Here is a 21,856-nt window from a genome sequence, read left to right as displayed (position 1 = left end):
GCAAGACTTGTGAAGGAACAGGAGTGATCAGGAACCTGGCCAGTGGTCAGCGATGGTAGGAATCTGGGGTGCAGACAGGTGGGTAGGAAGATTGAAATATGGTTAAAAGACAGGCTGGGGCTAGAACCAAGTCATTAGGGGCTACAGTCTAGGGGCAAAGAGGAGGCATTCGAGCAGGGAAGTAGCAAGATCTAATCTGTGATTTAAAATAGTAACAATAGAACATTAAATGGCAGTATATTTAAAATATTTTGAAATTATAGGATGAAACTTTGTAGTTAAATATCTTCTTAATATCTCTTTAAAATCATCTCATTTTTGGCCAGTTTGTATGTCATTCATGAGGGGAGCAATAGAGAATAACAGTTAAGACCATGGGCATTGGGTCAGTTGATGCTGGAATTGAATCTTGGCTCTGCGACCCTGAAGTCATCAGTTTAACATTTGACATCAACCGTCATCTAAAAGATGGCAGAACAACAGTCCCCATACCCCATAGGGATGTGTGAGTTTTAAATAATATAACAAACACGTAAAATGCCTGACACAGTGCTCAACAAGTAAAAATTATCATACATTTTGATAGAAATAATGAATTCATTTATTTCACATTTTTACCTAGAGCTCATGCACCTAGCTGGCTAATTTAGGACCTCCAACCCCCTTGAACATTGTGAACTCAGCTGTTCCTAGGAGCCCAGGAACCTCTTCACACATGTTCACATGCAGTTCACTCATGGCCGGTGCTGCCTTTGCCAGACACCAGGTTTTGTGGCACCATTTCTTCTGGCATCAGAATGTCTGCTGCTCCATTGGGCATGGGAGGCTCCCTAGCTTCTGCTGAGGGCACTTCCGTATTCATGGCCCTCCAGTGCTCCTGAAGCTGTACTATTGTCTTTGCTAGTAGTTTTGTTTCTAGTGTGTTCCAGAGTTTAATGAAATTGCTCTTTTTGGATTTTTTTTTCTGATTCTGCTCTTTATATAACCCAGACATGTGTCTGTTAGGAGCTTGGCAGAAAAAGAACCAAGCTGTCTCCAGAATTGCCCCTCTCCTCTAAAGACCAACCTGCTGAGGGGTTTTGGCTTGTGACCTATAGGATTCTCAGTCACCTGCTACCAGAAGCAATGTCTCCCCTGCCATGCCCTCTCTTTCCTCTTCCCACCACCCCAACACACTAAGATAGAGCAGGGATCATGGATCCAGTAAGACTTCCCTTTATAAGCTGATGCTGCCCATTCGAGTTACCTATTGACAAGCCATTTGTCCCTAAATAGCTACATCAGAGTATTACCACACAGGGTGTATGGTGATGTGGGGAGGCCGAGTCACATTTTTAAAACCTAGTTGCACACCTCTCTACCACCCTCCTAAACTATGGAGCCACAAAATATTCATTACAGGGTGAGGCTGCACTAAGTCCAAGTATGAGCAGGGCTGCCCTGTATTTGTTTCACTTATTGAGTCAGTGTGTTCCTTCCTTTTTCTTAGAGACTCAACAGACTCGGGGTCTGTGGCTTCCAGCTGACCGGTAAATCACAGACATATGTGGCTGATCATTTTCCCCTTGTAGTGTATTTACAAAGTCAGCATGCCACATGTCCCTTGCATTGTGCTCTCAGCTACCAGGCTATCTGTGCCATCTGTTGAGATAGCGGGCCCTTGCTTCACAGTGCTGGGTGTATGAGAAGTCAGTACAGATTGGCCAGCAACCTGAGCAAGAGTAAACAGACCCCTGCGGGGAGAGGCCAACAGGTTTCCAAATCATAGTGGCCCTGATGAGTACAAGCCATAGACCCAAACCCTAACTGAAGAGAACATTGTTATTTGTTTATTTATTTATTTATTTTTGAGGTGGGGTCTCACCCTGTCACCCAGGCTGCAGTGCAGTGGTACAATCACGGCTCACTGCAGCGTCAACCTCCAGGGATCAAGCAATCCTCCTGCCTCAGCTTCATCCTCTCACCTCAGGCCTTTAGCTGGGATTACAGGCACGTACCACCAAAGCAAGCTAATTTTTTCATTTTTTGTTTTTCATAGCGATGGAGTCTCACTATGTTGCCCAGGCTGGTCTGGAACTCTTGGGCTCAAGCGATTTTCCTGCCTCCTCAGCTTCCCCAAGTGCTAAGATTACAGGCGTGAGCCATGACACCTAGCCGAGACTTCTGTATAGAGAATGTGACCCATTAGTAGTTTTTTATAGGGGCGGTATGTTACCATGAAATACTATTCACAATTGTTCTAGAAACAAAGGGATTTTGTAAAGAGTGCCAACTAGCAATGTTTGGGAATCTTATGAGAATATTTAGGATCTCATAGGATTGTCACTGGTAATTATTCCTCTAGTCATGAGAACATCTCTATTTTGAGGTTAAATGTGTTGTTTCACAGTTGTTGGATGGAACTCTTACATCATTCACATAATGGTGCATCCAATTCTTCTTTTCTGAATTCTGTTGTATTATGTATCATTTCAAAGGAAAAATAATGGTTGGAACATGTTTCCTATGGTTTCTAAACACATGTAGATTCAAGCAAATAATAGCAATATGGACTTAGGTAAATCTTATTCTGCCAGATAGATCATACTTTGTGAAAGCTTATTGTTTATCCTTTAGAAAAGTGAATAATAATTTTTGCTGCAAAGTGGTATACCAGCACATTTGTCTATAAATTTACATTCTTGGATATTAGCAAAATTACAAGGGAATAACAGGCTAGATCCCAAAATCAATGTGAAAAACAGCAACAATGAAAAATCAGGGCTAGTTTAGATAATGAAGCAGTGAAGGGAGCTGATAGGAAGAAAAGCAACTCTTTTTCCCCCACAGAGGCCATTGCTCATGCCATTTTCTCTCCCTGAAGAATTCCTGAAGAAAATGAAAAGACAATGGCTGCATTTCAAGCAAAGCCCAGGCCTGGGTGTGCTGCTCCTCAAGAATAAGATGTGCAGAAAAGTGCCCTTTCCATGGGAGCATTGCCACGTCTCTGATTTCCCCCAGCACAAAGATGGAAAAGTACTCTTGTCATTTTCTTTTTGGTTTATTAAAAATTTCATTTTGTTGCAGTGCACGTTTCCCCTAAACAAAGCTGTGTTCGACTAATTCTATTTCTAAGAGAAGTGGGTGTTTTAAGTAGTTGATGTAGCTTCTTGATTTTAAGGACAACACGGATACATCAAGGGTAGAGAAAGGTATTCAGTTAGAATGTGACCTTTAACAGCATAGACCCACAAAGTGTTTGACTTGTTTGGGACTTTAAATATGATCTGAAATACTAACATTTTCAAAAAAAGAAACTATGTTGAGAGGGTTGTGGACATTTATCCCAAACTCATTACCTTGTGTATGAAATAACAGTAATAAACTGATAATAGATACAGCTACATACATTTAGCCATGTGTCCTTCTATATATCTCAATTAATTAATGATGATGACAGCTTTCTTCATTAGAACACATAGCTTGCCCAGCCACATGCACATATACAAAAGTGTGTATGATACAGATATTATACATCTTAGATGTCATATAGCTATTAATTCAAGCCATATTGCATTCCTATATCAAATAAGGCAGCCCGCATTTCACTCTGTGATTTGTTGCTGCTGATTTATCAATTTAGTAGATATGAGTTCATTTGCCAGTTGAAATTGCAGATTGCAATGCATGCATTTGAAAAATTTTTATAAAATGAAATTGGTATAGTGTGTTGGTGAAGCTCTTCTTACTTCAAATAGAGTAAAACTTAAGTGTATATTTTTAAACAATTTCCTTAAAACCAGGTACATTTAGTAACTGAAGTAGTGTAACTATGAATTATCATCCGTAGAAGTCTTTGTTGACCTAACTCATCAGGTGGAGAGGATTTGAAACAGATAGAAGCAATTGCATAAAAGAAATGAACAGTTTGCTCTGACCATTTGAGACATGCTTCCTTTCATAAGAATTCCAAACTCAAGGAAGCAGCTGCAGAGGTGTCCCTATAAGTACAGATGGGAGAGAGGATCTACATAGCTTTTGGGTGTGCACACCTAATGGAGCTAAACTAAATAATGTCGGGTAGATTTTGACTTTATATCTTTTTCTTTTTTGTCATCATTTCCATTTTTTCCTGCTTCATTTGTTCCTTATGTCTTTGGTGATGAATGAGTAGTATTTTAGGATTATGCCTATCAAAGATTTTTTAAAGTTTTATTTTCAGTATTTTCCTTACCTTGACTTACATTCAATTTGTTACCACAGACTTCAGCGGAAGTTAGGACTTGTCCTTATGGCCTGTCTTTATACTCGGAAGCAAATTATTCATCACTTACACTTATTCTGGCTTTTCCTGTTTAGGCAAGTGTCTATTTGTCCTTAGTTCCAGCCAACATTTCCAGGGGATTTTCAAGGTGACTTCCTCCAGTTAGATATGTTCAAAAAGTGGCCCCAAGATGGTTGTGTACATGCATGAAAATGCAGGTAAATAATGGCAACACAACTTTATAGTTGAGCAATCCTCAATAGTTTACTAAGTAAATATCTCTATAGTATGTGATCTGTTATCATTCTCGTTTTACAAATGAGAAAAACTGAGAAGTCAAGTAATTTTGTTACATGGTGTAATTAGGACTTAAGGCCATTTGTCCTTTCTCCAGACTAAGGGACATGGACTATGGACTAATGATGCCTTTCATTATCATTGTTCTGCCTCTTTCAAACTGTAATCAGTGCAAAGGTGTCACCTGCAAACCTTGTTAAAATGCAGTTTCTGATTCTGACTCAGGTCTGGGATTTTGCACTTCTAGCAAACTCCTAGCCCTTGATGCCTGAAATTCCACACTTACAAGCTCCCTGAATGCTGGTCCACTGAACACACATTGAATCATAAGGCTTTTAACAATCTTCTGTTCACACGGTGAGGTAGCACAGCACATTCTCCAGAATTTCATTACATTTTCCAATCTTTCTTTTTTCAATGTGGTTAACTTCTTTTCTTAGCAAATTTGTATGTAGATATGAAAGTACGTATCTTCATACGTACATTTTAAGTCTTGAGAAATATTTTGAATTGTAATCGGTATCAATAAACAGAAATCATTTTGTTTACAAGTATTCCTTTTACAAAGTAGCACAACAGGGATAAGTTTAGTTAAGTGAACCATACAGTGGGCAAACAGTGCTCTGCAAAGCTTTGCCCCCCTTGTGGCTGCAAACCAGAGGCATAAAGAAAATAAAAAGTGCCTATTCAGTCTTTACATTGTATGCCACTGCTCAGTTTATGCAATCAGATGGGGGTTTGGTTGATTCTGAGGGCCCGACCTTGCTGGCTATGTCCTAAGTGGTTGGGGGTTAAGCTTTAAGCCTCTAGGGAGCCATTCACTTAATTGAAGTAAAAACAACTCCAGCGGGTTTGTGTTAGCATTTGCTTTAGTCACAATTCTGAAAGACCCTAAACCAGGAGGTCAAAACTATGTAGGAGTGATTCTGAGAGCAGATTAAGCTCAAGGAGGTTGTTACAGAGTGAATTGTACACAGAGTGAAAATTCCAGAAACACTGTGACTCCTTAACCCTGCAGCCATGCCGCAATTTGCCTGTTGTACACTCATGCCTTTGGCATTATTTCTTGGCCTGGAGGAACAGGATGGCAAGGTTAATTGCAAAGGCAGAGTGTTGGGTGCCAGGCAGGGGTAGGATGAATATGTGGTTTCTGGAGGACAGCCAAGTCTACAGTCCCACCTTTCCACCCCTTAGGCATAAGGACTAGTGGGCAGGTGTAATTAATATCGCAAGGAGATGTGGGAACCAGAGAACTTGCTGCTCTAGGAAGGGAGAAAAGGGACTTTGCAAAAGTGGAGGACCTGAGGCTCTGACCCCTAGTCTTCTGTTGCCAGGGATGAGGTATACTGGTAGCAGAAGAGATTACCTGTTATCTGGCAATAGTAGCTTTTTACTGAAATACCTGAGGTGAGGTAGGTGGGGTACTGTAAATCTCTCCTCAACATGGCGCATCTGAAATATCTTAGTTTTTAGTTTCCCATCTTAATAGGGTGAGGAGAGTGGAGGGGGTGAGTGGGAAGAATGATGCTATTTTTATAATATCTAAAATTAAATTAAACTGTACTTATATTTTATAATTTATGACCGTGATTTTAGGTACTTTTGACATTTCTTTTGTTGTTGTTATTTTTCGAGACAAGGTCTCACTCTGTGGTCCAGGCTGGAGTGCAGTGGTGGGATCCTAGGTCGAACTGCAACCTCAAACTCCTGGACTCAAGGGATCCTTCTGCCCCACCTCTCAAATAACTGCAACTACAGGTGCACACCACCATGCTCAGCTCACTTCTTTTCATTTTTTTAAGAGACGGGGTCTCACTATGTTGTCCAGGCTGTCCTCGAGCTCCTAGCCCCAAAGGAGCATCCCAACTTTGCCTCCCTAAGTACTGAGATTACAGGCACTTTTGACATGTCTGTTCCATCTGTAACAGCTTAAATTCTGTCTACGTGGTAATGACTTTGCTTGTGTTGGGAGCATGTACATTTCAACTCTTCAGTTTGTAATCCCTTGCCCTCCCCAGCAATCATGACTAGAAGTTGAGAATAGCTGGCCAGTGGACCAAATCTTGACTGAAACCACATTTTATTGGACCCACAAAGTTGACTATTATTATTATTTTAGTTGCTAAAATTTAAAAATTGAGCACTTTCATATAATAATCCAGATTTCCAATGACTCTTAAAAACTTGGAGACTCCTCTTTCTAGGGCGTGCCTTGCTGTGTAGCTGCCCATAGCTAGGACTGCAGAGCTGCACTCTTCTTTAGGCTGAGAGTATGCTCTCCAGTTTGCCAGTCTTAACCACTCATCAGCTTGGTCCTCTGCTCTCACCTGCATTTGAGTTTGTGACCCCTAATGCAGAATAGCCTTTGCAAAAGCTTGAGATCATGTGAGTGTTCTGGCATGCCTTCAGTGCAGCTGACTAAGCTCAAGAGAGCTAAGTGCATCTCAAATTGGCCAAACCCAGGATACGTGCAAAACCATGTTTCTGACTTCTGACTTCAGCCATCTAAGCCAGAGAGTACAGGTGCAGATTTAAGTTATCTGGAAGGGTTTAGTACAGAGATTGTGTTTAGCTGTGGATGGCTGAAAATCTAAAATAATAGTCATTTAAACAACTGGGCAATGCATGTTCAACTGTCATAGAAGTCTGGATGCATGGGTCACAGCTGCTATGAGTCCACAACCATCAGAAATCCACATTTCTGATGAGGATTGTACATCTTCAAGATGGAGCTTCTCCTCTATGAGTTGAGATGACTGCTTCGTCTCTAGCCTTCTCTTGCTGGCGGGAAAGAGAAAAAGCGTGAGAGAGGCATGCCTTCTCCTTCTAAGGAAACCCTGTAGACATTGCATGCATCCCTTCTGCCTTCATCTCATTGGCCAGAACTTAGTCACATGATGATTACACAATTTCCTTTACACCAACCTAATATTTAGCTGCAAAGAAGGCTAGAAAAGGGTCTTTATTCTGGGTGACCTTGTTTCTGACTAAAGATAAGCAAGGAGACAATGAATATTAGGGTGCTACTGACAGTCTTTGCATGGACTGTGTCTTGTGGCTGTAAGATTTCCCAGACGTTGCCCATAGTGGGCATTAGGTAAATATGGTAGGGGTAAAGGAAAGATAGGGATCAAGCCTCAGCGATCCTTACAGTCAACTCCTGGTTACCATACCATAAACCATATATACTGTCCTCATTCCTTTACATACATCCTTCATTTTATTCCCTATTCCTGTACATTTTGCTTTGCTTTATTGCCCAATGCAAGTGTTTCATCTGTAATCAGCCAAGTGTTTAAATGCTATGCAAGGTACTATGAAAATATCAGGAGACAGGGGCTCCTTCCCACATGGAAAGGCAAGTGTCTCATTAGAACTCTCACCCACCATGAAGTGCAGTTTCCCAAGCTGATGTGCATGGTTGATTCTGGAACTTCACCAACTCTGGCAATATCTCTCTTAATCTTCTTCATAAACTCAGTCTCCATGGTATATTAGGAATCAGTGCTCTCAGCCTAACACTTTTCAGTGACATGGTCTCCTCCTGGCCAGTGAGCATAGAAAAGGTTCCTCTTGTGGTTAGTTGTATGAGAATTTGAATTTACATATCTTCACTTTTGGAATAGGTGAAGTTAACTCATTTTAAAAATTAATTCATTCTTTATATTTTTGTCAAAGAATATGTGTAAGGCCTCATTCTGTTTAAATATTAATCAGTTTACAAAGGTTTACATAAAGCTTTTTAAAAGTAAATCCATGGGATAAGAAGTATACAAAGTTTTTTTTTTTTTTTTTTTTTTTAAGGAAGACTGAGACATAACTCTGTAGATTCAAGATTAGATCTCCCCCTGCCACACCCAAATAGATACTCTATTCAAACTATTGGGAATATAACTGATTGTTTCCCAACTGGGACAAGATAATGAAATCACTTGTTCAATAAGAAGAGCATATAATTTGTCCTGAACTAACTTTCTGAAATACACCATTCCAATGGAACATTCATGCTTTTGGTTCTTTAAATAATATTTTTAGGCCCTAAATATTAATTAAAAGAGAAAGTCTAGAACCTTCTTGGGAGCAGATATCTGAGGGTGGTCTTGGATCTGCAGAGCATCCAGCTCTGATGATGACCCTTGCCCTTTGCATCTGGGCCCGGTACTTCCATCTCTCCTTTTCTCTCTGGCTCCTACTCACAGGCAGTCCTCGGATGCTGTATTAGGGAACACAAGAATTTAAGGGGGACAGGAGGCAGCCTACATGCTGAGCCCAGCCTTTCTTTTGTCCCTTGATCATTTCAGTCTTTTTGCATATCCCCATGAGCAGGCAAAGGAAAGGACCAAGACTTCAAACTGGACTTGAGCTCTTGAAAAAGCTACATCTCTAATAAAAACATTTGGATTTGTTTTGTGTGTTTTGGAGATGGCCATGATACTTTCATGCGACAAGCCACAAAACGGAAACATATGGTCTGAGGATCTTCTCGCTATCCTAGCAGATACCCCTCTTGCTTTTAAAGAAATAAAAGGAAACAATACCTTTCATACTAAAAATGAGAACAAAAAAACAACCTAGCTAGGAAAAAAAAATTAAAACTCCATAGTAGCTTCTAGAGAGACATTTATTCACACATTTATTTTTAAAAGAGAAAAGAATAAGTATGTATAGTGAGTGGCCTCCAGAAGCAGCTGTTCAATTTTTTCCCTGTTTCCCTGCATCTGCAAGCGTAACCTTGTTGTATTCAACATCTGCTCTGCAGTTTCTCTTGAGAGCTGTAATAGGATACTGGCTCTTCTTGTCATTCTGTAAGATGAGTTATTTTGAGGGAAGAATACTTAGGGAATTCCATGTAAAATACTGGTCTTGCAATACCCATATAGCTTTTTATTTTTAGTTTACAGAGTTTAAAGATCATACGTAGTTTTCATTAATCCCGTTTTGCAGAGAGAAAACTGAGGGGTAGAAAGTTTTGTCAACTGATCACATGGTAGATAAGGACAGGACTCCTCCCTTTTGATCAAGGGCTTTTTATGAACATTCTGCTATGTTGTTTTGATATTTCCAGTTATTTTCTGAGAGTTTGCCACAAACAGTGACGTGAGAAGGAGAAACATTTAAAATGATTTTTGTTCTGAAGGAGTCCATAGGCCTGCCAACCCAGCAAAATGTGTTACTTATAGGCGTAAAAGCAATCCTGCCTTTTAACTACACACTAATGACCACCCAGCTGCTTGGCCAAAGAAGTAGGATCTTGGGAGGTGTTTGGGTAGATGTTATTTTAAGTGCCACAGAACCTTAGACTATTACAGCTGGAAGTGAAGATCTTCCAACTCAACTCTGATTGCACAAATGCAACCACAACTACAGAGGTACAATGAATCCACCAGACCCCCTGCTAAGCACTACACAAAGCCCAGTCATGGGGTTCCTCCTTATGCTTCCTCAGGCATTTTCTCCTGCATTAAAAAAAACACTGATAAATGTGCCAACCAGGAAATGTGTGTCAGCCAAGTTTTCCCGATTTACATGATATCTGCAAAGGATTTTTAGTTATCCACTAAGCAGCTCCCTAATTGACATAATACCAATCTTCCTTCTTTTCTTCTTCTTTTTGCTCTTATTCTTTAAAATGTATCTAAATTATTGTCAATAACACATTTTTAAAATATCTGCTGAGAATCACAATGACACTGCATTTGTGTAGTTATAATGTAGACTCTTGGATTTAGGGATACATTCCTGTTAGCCCAGCACATATACACCCGAGGGCTTATGGTTTTTGACCCACACCATATTTCGTGGCATGTAGTTCAGTTGCCCTGGCTGGGTTCTCCTATCACAAATTGCAAGACTCTCATGCAGGGCAGACTCAGTGAGCTTACCTGTCTTACCTGGCATGACAGGTGAAAAGAGGTGCTTACAACACCCTGGGCCTAGAACAGTGTCTGGCACTTGTAGTCCAATAGAGTACATATTTGTGAATGAATAAATGCACATTGAAACTCTGCCTTTGCAAGGAATTTGAGTCAACAGCATCTTAGCCTCCTTGACTAAGCCACTAGTATTTTGCTTCCTTCACAACTGCCAGCTTCACTGGAGTCTCCCGGATTCTTCAGGCATGTCAAGGAATATTTTAGTCGCTTGGATACCAGCACACTGTTAGGATAGTGGGTCCAGATCACTGATTCCATAATGATTCTGAGAGATTCAAAACCATTTCTCCCCGTCAGCGTGTGAGCCTATCACTAAATAAACTTCCTGGAGTCAAGACGGTGGCGGCACCCACGCACCTTGCTTCTCTTCTTGTAACCATGGCAACACACTTGCTCTCTTGCCCGCCCCACTCTGCTCTCAATCACCACAGAGCTGCTAGCTTAATAAAGCCTGACAAACTTAAACAATGGGGATTTCTGGCCTTAAGGCCAAGATCTTTATTAATTCATAGCAGCCATAATCATTGAGCTGGCCTTGCTTGGCATTCAGGAACAAATTCCCCACCATGATTGATTCCTACCACCTAGTATCAGCTCAGCTCTTCCCTTTCCAAAAATCAATCAATCAATCAATTGATTCATCTATTAGGGGAAAAGATTAACTATTTAGATACTGAATAAAATTTGCTATTTTGTCTCTCTCGACCAGGATTTCTCGATCTCACCGAGTCCAAGAATGAGCATGGAAGAGTCATGCCAAGGATGTTTGGCTTCCAGTCAGAGCACAGTATATATTTGCTTCTGTCTGGTAGCCTCTTGCCCTTGACTTCACTGCATAGTCCCCTCCCATAGGTTCACTGAACTGCTATACCTCTGCAGAAACCACCCTTGTAAGACATTTGGATGAGAGCTGAGTCAAGGTCTGGAGGCTGTCTGCATTGAACTGGGCTCTCACCATCGATGGCTAAAGGCAGACACAGCTGGAGAGGCTCCTGCAAATTGTCGCTGAGGTGGCAGCGGTTCTGGTAGCAACTTTGCCATCTCTAGGCCTCCCAGCCCAGAACCGAAAGATAATGCCATGCCTTGGAGCAGAAGCCGCTGATCTCATTACCCTTCTGGTGCAAACAGGGCAAAACCATTCAATATCTCCTATTTCTTACCATATAAACCCCAAGCCCCATGACCTGGCTCCTCACATGCCTACCTCTCCCCAACATCTCTTATCACTGTGTGATTGTAATCTTCTCCCTCTGCTATGAAGAGTTGTATATTGTTTTCTCTCTTTTTTCTTTTTATGTGCCTGGACCTTGTTCTCACAGTTCTATTGACGTGGAATGCTCTTTCTTCTTTCCTTCCTTTTCATCCTTCGAAACACATCCTAAATGTCCAACAAGAATACAGTGGATACATGCATTACTGTGGTTTGCCATCCATTTCTCCCTGTCGGGGCCAAGGCACTCACCCACCAGCTGTCAGGAGTGTTGGCCACTGACTGTTCACAGCTGAGGCCCTCTGCTCTTAGAGCCTTGGGTTGAAGGAACCTGCTTTGCCCAAGGTTATATGAACCCACATCCAGTGGCCAGTTCTTGCAAGGGTACAGAGGCTTGCACAGCTCCAAAGGGCCACCCTAGCTGAGAACTACCCCTGGAATGGCCTGAAGTCTCCACTGCAACTGCACCACATCCCAAGCTCTTCTCCCTCTGCCCAACCCTGCCTGTCTTGCTTCCTTACAGGCAGCAATCAAAGCGTCCTCCCCAGCATGTAAACCTCTATTTCAGAGTATGTTTCCCAGGTAACCTAAAGACAAGGCAAATCTAGGAAAAAATAATATGTAGTCATTAAAATTTTTAAATTATGTATTAAGAACATTTAATGACATAGAAAAGTGCTCAAGTTAATGAAGTAAATACAAAAACAAGAGGCAGAACTGTGCATGCATTATGTTCCTGATTATGTAAGAATATAATGACAAAAAGAATGAGACCAAAAAAAAATACGTCTTTTCAGGAAGAACTACTCCTAAAATAGAACACAGATTGTGTATCTCTCTAGAATTTTGTTTCCGTTTTCTGTTTGTTTTAAACATTCTACAATGAGCAAGTAACATTATAAGATTTAATTAAGTCATTTAAAAGTAAAAGGGCATAATATTACTAAACAAACCCCCAGAACACAAAATACATAAACAAAAGTCTAGCTAACTCACCATCAGGGGAAAAATGAAAAACTTCAGCTTCCATGGTCATTCTCTGTGCTATGTTCCAATCATATCTGCCCCTAAGTCCATAAAGTTGAATACTTCCTTTTTTGTTCAAATATATATATATATATGCATCTATCATTACATTTTATCAAATGGTACTGCAAATATTTAAATTTGTCGCTTATAATACACTGAGAGTTCTATGAGGATAGAAAATCATGTTTTCCATGCCTTGGATGTAGCCTCCACTCTGTAAACACTCAATGTATTTTATAGATGAGTGAATGAGGGAATGCATGAATAAATGAATGAATCAATAAAGTAACATTTAGAGGCTAAAAGCATAAAGAATTTGATTGGCATGGGGGCAAACTACTGAAAGTAAAGCAAAAAAATGTAGAAAGAAGCCTTGAAATCCCAATTAACATTTCCTGATTGCTTCAGAATAGAATGCTGTAAAATGAGAGGCTTTCAGCCTGTCTGTATTTCAGTTCTGTGCAGCTTACAAAGGAACCCAGGAAAAAGCTGACATTGCCACTGTAGCTTTGAGGCTTTCAAGATAAGCATCAGTTTGGGTTCAGAAGAAATGAACAGTGATGAATATTGTCTTCAGCTTCACAATGGTACTTTTAATTCCTGTCATTCTCAAAAAGAAAAAAATGCCAGTGTTTCTCCTGGAATATTTTCAAATTTCTCCAAGTTTAATTTTGGAAAATTGCATTTGAAACTTTCTTGAAGTAGTCTTATTCTCTGCCCTTTCTGTCCTCATCTATAATTACTAATAAGTAGTCTCTTTCTTTTATTAAGGTAAAATTCATTTGTGATATAATTCACCACTTTAGCCATTTTAAAATGTACAACTTAGTGTTGCCTTTTTGCCCTGTGTTTGGCTTCTTGAAGTGACAATTTAGCCAGTCTTTTTGCAAAGACCTTAACGGGTTCTATTGAGCTGACATTGCACTAATGATCCTGGGTAATACATTTACATTTTAATAAGAGCATTGATACCTTAACTCAAAGAACTAACTTAATTCTTTTATTCTCTCTATCATTTAGAGGATATGGGATCAAATTTGTTAGCAATATACATAAGAATCTTTGTAGACTGGCCCTTGCTTTCACCATTTCCTCTTCCGTGAAGCACTGCACTGTGATCTTTTTTACTTTTTTTGAGATGGAGTCTCACTCTGTCACCCAGGCTGGAGTGCAGTGGCACTATCTCAGCTTACTTCAAGCTCCACCTGCCGCATTCATGCCATTCTCCTGCCTTAGCCTCCCGAGTAGCTGGGACTACAGGCGCCCACCACCACACCTAGCTAATTTTTTGTATTTTTAGTAGAGATGGGGTTTCACCGTGTTAGCCAGGATGGTCTCGATCTCCCGACCTCGTGATCCACCTGCCTCGGCCTCCCAAAGTGCTGGGATTAAAGGCGTGAGCCACCACACCTGGCCAAAGCACTGTGGCCTGGCCAAAGCACTGTGATCTTAAGGTATGCTCAAATACTTAAACTTCTTCAAGTAAGCTGCATTCTCTCTTGCCTTTGTATTTTTTTCTTTTTCTGATTGGAAGATGCCTACACATCCTTCCTTAAAACAAAGTCCAGGCATTATGCCTGTGAAACCTTCTCCTCTTCTCCCTTTCGCTCCCCTCTTGCCCTTTCCTCCCTTCCCCTTTTCTTCCTCCTTTCTCTCTCTCTCTCTCTTATTCTCTAGGCAACTTCACATGCCACCAGTTCAGTGTTTTCCGTATTGCCTTGTAGCTGTCAATCCCATTGTTTTCTAATAAGATTGTGAATGCTTTGAGCATAAGGACTGTTTCCCTATCTTCACTGTTCAATGGTCTTGAAATGTAATAGATTCTCAAAAACATTTATGAAATGTAAAAGAAAAAAAGAAGAAGAATCTCACAATGTTTAGAAATCCCTGGCAGACTTGTAAAGGAGAATTTGTTTTTTTGTATTATAGTACCTGTTTAGGCACCCTTCAAGTGAGTGTCTACAGTTAGGACTATACCTGATTAACAGTATTTGCCTGGAAGGCATCAGAGGAGTAGAAAGCTGGAATGCATACACCCTTGAAACTTTTCTGATACTCCTTAGAGAAACATGCAAACTATTAATTAGATACATATCATGACATTGTGTATCTTACAGCATTGATAAACCTGAACATTCATTCCAGCCTATTTTATTCTTGTTTCTCTTGAGCTTCAACACTGAATTTATATTTGTAACACCTGCTGTTTCCATCCCAGGATAATAGACTATTTAGCATTTTATCATTTCCAAAGTATAAGAATTCACACTCTACCCACCCATAGTTATTTGATATGGATCTTTTCTGATGGCCCCCTGGGGATCATTCTGTAGTCTAGGCTACACTACCAAGGCTGCAGGCTGTCACACCAGTATATAAACTGAAAATAAAATAAAGACAAAGATGTTCAGATTATTGAAAACAAAAAGCAATAATGAAAAGTGTGGGACTAAGTGAGGGAAAAAGAGGAGAGGGAGAGGGAGAAGAAAACAAAACAAAACAAAATTATAGTTGTCTTAGTACTCAAATCCTTGTTGCCTAATCTTCCATGCAGCCTTCCTCATTCAAAGCTGACAAACTCACTGAAGCCTTCAGTAGAATGTGAGGGCTGGGTTATCCAATGTTCATGTGTAGAATAGTCATCTGGTAACTTGTTCAAAATGATGGATTCCTGGCCATGATACTGATTTCTGACTTGATTTCTCTGAGGAGTATCTCGGGAATTTGTCTCTTTGACAAGGCCCCAGATGATTCTGTTAGAGATGGTCTGATCAGTGAACCACACTTTGAGAAACACTACAGGACCATCTTTTAGCCTGACTGCATTAATTAGTAGTTTATGCTCAAACAACAGGCATATATTAGCTCATATTAGCTCATATTAGCATATATTTATTGTGGGTTGGCAATTGGAGCTGCATTCAGCTGAATGGTCCTTTCACTGGTATTGTCTGAGCTTGCTCTTGAAGCTCCAAGTAGCTGGTGGCTCAGCTGGGGCTGGACGGTTAAAGTTGGCCTAGTCTCATGACTGGCAGGTACCAGGCTGTTGGTCAATGGCACGTCATTTCTCCTCCATGTGGTTTCCACACCAGGATAGCCTGGACTTCTTTATAGGATGGTCTCAATATTTCCAACAGGAAGAAAAGGCATGCCCCAATGTGCAAGCACTTTCCAAGCCTCTGTTTGTATTATGTTTTCTAACGTCAAATTGACGAAACAAGTCATGTGGCTAAGTATAGAATTGAGGAGAAGAGAAATGAACTGTACCTCTTAATGGAAAGCATGGTAAAGTCACATTGAGAGGAATAGCAGGATTACAGGGCCATCTTTGCCAACAATCTTCCACATCTATTAGATCAGTAATCTATTGTGTCTGATAATGGTTGAAGAACAAGATTTTATGAAGAATTTATACTTTAATATATAAATTAGTGCAAATTCAAGTTTATCCTCCAAGTAGAAACCCTTTGGCTGACTTGTAACATTTCACTCAAAAAAATTTTTTTTCGAGTAAGAGGTCAGTGGACTTATGGCCAGTATGATGGGAATTGTGCATAATATTGAATAGACCCATGGAAAACTATAGCCCTATTAATGTTATCTGCCTTGAATTACTTGTCAGAAAAAAAAAATTAAGTACTGTGGCTCTGGGGACCTGGGGGGAGATTAAGTAAGGGGGACAGGTGAGGATCTTCTGGTTCACTGCTTTTGGCAGAAGTCGATATACCTAGTGGTAAAGACCATTGTATCTGTCTGTTTAGGTTCCATTCTTGGACTTTTCCATTCTATTTTTTTTTTTTTTTTTTTGAGATGGAGTCTTGCTCTTTCACCAGGCTGGAGTGCAGTGGCATGATCTCGGCTCACTGCAATCTCCGCCTCACGGGTTCATTCTCCTGCCTCAGCCTCTCTAGTAGCTGGGATTACAGGTGCGTGCCACAACACCTAGCTCATTTTTGTATTTTCAGTAGAGACAGGGTGTCACCATGTTGGCAAGGATGGTCTCTATCTCCTGAACTTGTGATCTGCCCGCCTCGGCCTCCCAAAGTGCTGGGATTACAAGCAAGAGCCACCGCGCCTGGCCCAACTTTTCCATTCTTTAACTGTTTGCCTTCGTTACATAAATTACCTCACTTCTCCATACCTCACAGTATTGTTGTAGATTTAAATAAAATTATGCACATTGTAAAAGCTTACAAAGCATCAGCTATCATCATCTTCATTATCATCATTCTAGAAAAAAGTATTGCTAGCATACCATAGCTCTCTTTATCCACCTTAGGAGTGGACCTAAAGAATGTACACTCAGAGAAGTCCTTGCTTTCCTCTTTCCAATTCCTGAAATAACTTAAAAGATTGACTTTTTATTTCATGAGAATAGGAGAGAATGACTTTACCCAAACTTGTTCCTGTTATCTACAGTGACTTGGTGACTAGTACTCCCACTATAGTTTAAGGGAAAAGCTACTGTGGTAGCCAGTCTTCAGAATGGGCACAAATGATCCGTGCCTTATGGCATCCAGACTTTTGTTTAAAATTACCCTCACATTGAGTAGAGTTGACTTGTGTAACTCAAAAGGATACTATAGAAATGAAGTGTACAGAAGCCTTTTAGTGTGATGTAACCTCATTTGTCTAGTTTTGCTTTTGTTTTCTGTACTTTTGGCACAGCAAATGAAACAAGCAACAGATTGAAGAGACAACCTATGAAATGTGAGGAAATATTTTCAAACCTTAATCTCTTACATTTGACAAGAGGTTAATACCTAAAATATATAAGAAATTCAAACAATAGCAAAAAAGAAATCAATAGCACAAAAATAACCCAGTTACAAAGGGGGCAAATGACTTGAATAGACATTCCTAAAAAGAAAACACACAAATGGCCAACAGGTTTATGAAAAAATGTTCAACATCTTTAATCATCAGGGAAATGCAAATAAAAACCACAATGAGCTATCACCTCACACTTGTTAGAATGGCTGTTAACAAAAATGAAAACTAAGTGTTGATGAGGATGTGCAGAAAAGGGAACCCTTTAACACTATTGGTAGGAATGAAATTAGTACAGCCATTATGCAAAGTAGTATGGAGATATGTCAAAAAATTAAAAATCAAACTACCATATGATCCAACAATGCCACTACTAGCTATATATCCAAAAGAAATAAAATCAGTATGTTGAAAACATATCTGCACTTCCATGTTCATTGCAGCGTTATTCACAATAGCCAAAATATGGAATCAACCTCAGTGTTCATCAGTGAATGGATGGATAAAGAAAACGTGGTGTATATATACACAATAGAACCTATTCAGCCTTTAAAAACAAGGAAATTCTTTCATATGCAAAAATATGGATGAATCTGGAGGACAGTATGTTAAGTGAAATAAGCCAGGCTAGAAAGAAAATATTGCATGATCTCACTTATATGTGGAATCTAAAAAAATAGAACTCATAGAAGCAGAGAATGGAATGATGGTGACCAGGGACTAGGGCAGTGGGGATTGGGAAAGTGTTGGTCAAAGGATGCAAAATTTCAGTTATATAGGAAGAATAAGTTCAAGAGATCTAGCGTACAACATGGTGACTATAGTTAATGTATTCTTGAAAATTGCTAAGAAAGTAGATTTTAAGTGTTCGCATCACAAAAAAATGAAAACTATGTGATATAATGCATATGTAAGTTAGCTTAATTTAGCCATTCCACAATGTACACATATTTCAAAACATCATGTTTTATATATATATTTCAAAACATCATGTTTTATATATATATTTCAAAACATCATGTTTTGAATATAAACATGTTTTATATATAAACATATATAATTTTATTTGTCAACTGAAAATAATAACACCAAAAATCATATCTGGAAATTATTCTGGTCTGATTTGTTTTATCTTTCTTAAAGTACATATGCAGAATTTCAAATGTGGATTGCCGTAATGTTGTTTAAGGAAAATTATTTTTATTTGCTTATTTCCAACACAATTCCTGATGGATTTCTTCCTCATTGCTATCTTTATCTACACAAATAAATGTCAAGATATTCAAAATTTTACACAAAATGTATAGAAAAGGAGAATAAAAGAAGGGAAGTGTGACTTTGGAGGCCAGGTCATAAAAGACATCATGGCTTTCACCCTACTCTTCTGGATCCCTCACTCTGGGGACAGCCAGATGCCATGTTTGAAGGCTACTCAAGCAAAGTTGTGCACACTTCCATGTGTTTAGATCCTAAGGCCTCTTGTCAACAGCAAGTACAAGCCAGCCAGCCATGTGAGTGAGCCATCTGGGAAGTGGATGCTCCAGCTCCAGTCAAGCCTCGAGGTGACTTCAGCTGTCACCGACATCTTGACCGCAACCTGGTGAGGGACCCCAGGCCACAACTAGTCAGCTGCTCCCTGACTTCTGATCCACAGAAACAATGAGAGATAGCAAACATTTGTTGTTTCTTCAAGCCTCTAAATTGCAGGGTAATTTGACATGTAGTGATAAATAACTAATACGCTTGTTTTGATATGGGGAAGAGGAGAAAGCATAGATGTACTGGCAGATGGAAGGAAAGAGGCAGGAAAAGGACCCAGCAGGCAGAGGCTGAGGATGCCAAAGAGCAACCTCACAACCTCACACTGTTGCTTATAAGCACAGTACTGGAGGCCAGTTTTTTTGGAAGAGGACCAGCAGAATGGAGTGCTCTAAGTGCTTTGAAGTACCTAGAGAGCCTGCAGGGAGTGGCACTAGGTAACAGGGAGGTCATGCTTCTCCTGTTTATCATCTTGGCCATTAACTAGAGCGAAGCTCTTTGTGGGAAACATGCAAATTGCTGAAAATGGAGTTGAATTTCCTTCATCTCTCTTTAACTGGAAATATAATTGCAACTCCTTGCACACTGCATGAATTTTTTTAAATCCTGTCACGCTTTGTTGGCTCACTGCTTTTCATCTTAATGTTTATTAAAACAGCCCAAGTTCCCTTTGATGCTGAAAGCCCAAGTATATGATTGGAGGCCATTGCCAAATTACAGTGTATTTTTACTTGATACTGAGTTTTTTGACTGTTCATTTTTAACTTTTCTCTTAATAACTTGAGAGTTGGAGAGTGAGGGTAGGAAAAAGGAAAAAAGTTGGAAACAGTGACTGGCCAGTTTGAAACCCTCTCCTGGACTCAGGAACCTGATAGTTATTTCCAAAACACCACCACAGACATCTCACATGTTTTCGTATGAGACTCTGTTCTTATACCCCTGACTAGTGGCAGGTAGAATGAGCCATGATGCATGGTCCATGGATGGATGAAAAGATATGTTATATTTTCCTAATGGAATGATCGAGGACCTAGCACAGGCACTACATTAGTCAGGATTCTCCAGAGAAACAACCAATAGGATATGAATAGATATAGAAGAGGAGATTTATTATGGCTCACTATTATATAGGAGGCCAAAAAGTCCCCTGATAGGCTTAAGAACTAGGAACACAGGGGACGCCTAAGGCTGGGGGCAACTGAAAAGCAGGAGCTCCAATGTCCAAGGGCAGAGAAGATAGATGTCCCAGCTTGAGAAGAGAAAGAGAATTCACACTTTTTCCACCTTTGTGTTCTATATGGACCCTCAGCATATTGGAAGCTGCCCTAATGCCTGTGCACACCGGTAAAAGTAGTTCTTTACTCAGACTACCGATTCAAATGCTAATCTATTCCAGAACACAGTCACAGAGACAAGTAGGAACAACATTTTGCCAGCTACATAGGCATCCCTTAACTCGGTTAAGTTGACATACAAAATTAACCATCACAAATCTACCACTTGTCAACATGGTACTCACAAACACTTCTTCTTAAATCAAACTTTAAATAAAAATAATAGAAATTTATAATTCCATCTAACATGATACAGCTATCCTCCATACGATTGAAAACGTACTAATTCCTTCCCCAAAAAAGAAGGTAAAATCTTTGACTGATGTTTACTCTTCTCTTGATACACCATAACTTAAATACTATGATGTGAAATTAACAATGCTTAAATATTTATATAAAGCCAGAACGTATTATGTTATGTGATAAGGGAATAAGAGAGGAAATAAATTGAAGAGATTTGCTTAATATATGTATGTGTGTGTGTAAATTCATAACTAATAAGAAAGAAATACTCATGTCAATGACAGTCCTCCTTTCTGTAACTGGCCATGGCTCGTATTTATAGCTACCTTCTTCTACTATGCATTCTGTTCCCTTTGCCTTCAGCAAGCACCTTAACCTGTCATGCATTTTTATGTGGTAGGTTGACCCAAATCTTTATGCCTGAAGGGTCTGGGCCATTTGTACTTCTGTCTAGAATGTGTTGTAGTTTTCAATTCACTTTAATCATAGGAAATGGTAATACTAAACTAAGAGATCTTCTATATTCCAGACATATTCTTTCTTACCCTGATTGTGGGTGAGTGCTACAATTTGCCCTGGATCAATCAGCCCAGCCAACACTGTAACTCCCTTCTCAGTCTATTCACTCATAGGCACATTTAACCCTTTAGAGTAGTGGGTGAGATGATTCTAATTTGATCTAACTAACTTTGCAATAAAGCAGAGATGGGCGCTCTAGTTTTCCCGAAAAGGTAGTTTTGCGTTTGAGTCTAATTTACAATAAGCGGGATGATGCCCAGGAAGAAATACTACCTGGATGGTTTCCAAAAATGTTCTATATGAGGGGATTGTGAGTGACAAGTGTATTAGTTTCCTGTGGCTGCTGTAGCACATTGTCACAAACTTGGTTGCATAAAGCAACAGAAATTTATTTTTTCACAGTTTCAGCATCCAGAAATTCAAATTGGGCCTCACACCTGTAATCCCAGCACTTTGGGAGCTGAGGCGGGAGGATGGCTTGAACCCAGGAGTTTAATACCAGTCTGAGAAACACAGTGAGACTTCGTCTCTACAAAAAAATAAAAAATAAAAATTAGCTGGGTGTGGTGGTGTGTATTTGTAGTCCAAACTACTTGGGAGGCTCAGGAGGGAGGATCGCTTGAGCCTGGGAGGTCGAGGCTGCAGTGAGCCATGATCACACCACTGCACTGCAGCCTCGGCAACAGAGTGAGACCCCGTCTCAAAAAAAAAAAAAAAAAAAAAAAGTCTGAAATCAGTT

The 21,856-nt window shown here is 39.8% G+C and overlaps 1 protein-coding gene across 8 annotated transcripts in view; it reads left to right on the top strand.

The window, feature by feature from the left end:
* Positions 1–21,856, top strand: part of CTNNA2 (catenin alpha 2) — a 1,140,166-nt gene that overhangs the window by 546,311 nt on the left and 571,999 nt on the right.

This window comes from Pongo abelii, chromosome 12 (genome assembly GCF_028885655.2).
Source record: "Pongo abelii isolate AG06213 chromosome 12, NHGRI_mPonAbe1-v2.0_pri, whole genome shotgun sequence".
Lineage (NCBI taxonomy): Eukaryota > Metazoa > Chordata > Mammalia > Primates > Hominidae > Pongo > Pongo abelii.
This window is presented reverse-complemented; position numbering and strand designations above follow the sequence as displayed.